At 52.7% G+C, this 1,713-nt stretch overlaps 1 pseudogene; it reads right to left on the bottom strand.

Moving 5' to 3' along the window:
- Window positions 1-421: 421 nt before the first annotated feature.
- Window positions 422-1,368, bottom strand: LOC101771157 (annotated as a pseudogene).
- Between the last annotated feature and the right edge of the window lie 345 nt (window positions 1,369-1,713).

Consider the following 1,713-nt stretch of genomic DNA (forward strand, 5'->3'; position numbering starts at 1 on the left):
TCCTTCACCACCCTTGGTCCATCGGCATGAACCTTTCGCTTGACCTTCACCGCATGCCATCGGCCACCATGTCGCATCTTACACCTGCACATCACAAGCCAAGAGCAACATCATTCTGCACAACATTGTCAATCCCTCATCATCCAAGGGTGACCACCATTGGTCCTCAGGTACAGGTAGAACTTGCCATTCACACATGAAACAGCCAACCAAATGAATCCATTGAGCATGCGCTTATAAATAAACAAATTGTGTGACCAGCATGAATTTACTCTGAATTACAAGTCCGGTCACTCCACTACACAAATCACTAATAAGGCGACAGATTTCAAAGAAGTACTAGCTTTTGCAATTTACATGCGGAGTGCACTGTAATCACATGAACTTTGTAATTAACCTTAGTGTAGTAGTTACTACGACTTCACCTCTCAATTTCCATAGGCCTCGTGCCATTGACCACCTGTCCAAAGCCACATTTCGCGGCCTTGAGATCGTCATCATTGTCGTGTTCATCTCCGATGCTGAACCGACCATTGTCGCTATCTCTACCACTGTCTGCCTTCACCAGCGGAACTTATTGTGGTTCCTCGGGGTAGAACTTGGTGAGCTGCAGGTACAAGATGACGACAAAGACGATGGTGCCGGTGAGGTACCAGCTGAACTGCAGGTTGATGAGCGACTTGGCACGGTCGAGCGCCTCGTCGGTGCGGCATCGGACGATGTTGTGGCCTTCTTCTAGCTGAGGAAGTAGCCTTTGGGGATGAGCACGGGCGTGCACAGCATGACGCCCATGGTGATGAACCAGATGCCTTGGAACACGAGGCTCGCCGACCAGACCAGGCTCACCCTGAAGCTCCGCAGGCAGGGGATCCTGAGAAGCGTGGTGGCGAGCATGACGGCGATGACGATCTGCAGCAGCCAGTGGAACTAGCCCTCAACACCCATGTGGTCCACCGAGTGGAGGTGGAAGACAAGCAGCTGCTGCGCGGACGCCGCGGCGGCCACGAGCTGCGACACGGCGTCGCAATTGGCCGCCCGGACCTGGTCCATGTGGATGGTGATTGGGTCAAAGATGAGCAGCCCTAGCGAGATGGACACGTGCTCGAAGTTGGGGAGGTGGTTGGACGGGACGGTGCCGTCAGCGTTGAATGGTCAGTGCTTCTCCGAGCTGATGACCAGCTCCATAAGGATCGAGATCACCGTACCGATGATGATTAGTATGAGCTCAAGGTGTCGGATGCCACGCACAAGGAACTAGACCGACGCTACGTAGGAGCCCGACCGAAGCAAGAAGAGGCTGAACAGCTGCCACAGATTGATGATGACGAAGCTGGCGCCTGGCGCGACATGCCCGGCGAGGGTGCCCATGGCTCTCTTTCGTGCAGCAGTGGTACAGGGAAGTAGCCGAGCAGAGGCGGGGTGGAGCTGATGGCGAGTCGAACGCTTGATGGGAATGGGGGTTTAAGAAGGTTTGGAGTGCGTCTAAAGAGTTCGGATGGGTTGGAATGTTGGAAAAGTCCTCTTATTTTACTTTGTATCTATTGATCAGCAGCCATGTGTTTTGTTAGTTTTGAAAGCAAGGCCAGTTGCCCAGGTAATTGTTTTTTTTGGAAAAGCTAAACATTGCCCGAGTGATTCTTGAGCTCTCGTCACTCGATTTTGGGGCCGTCCATTTTTTTATCTGCGATCTCCTCTGTTTGTTGTTCTACCCCG

Source organism: Setaria italica, chromosome II (genome assembly GCF_000263155.2).
Source record: "Setaria italica strain Yugu1 chromosome II, Setaria_italica_v2.0, whole genome shotgun sequence".
In the NCBI taxonomy this organism is placed as follows: Eukaryota; Viridiplantae; Streptophyta; class Magnoliopsida; order Poales; family Poaceae; genus Setaria; species Setaria italica.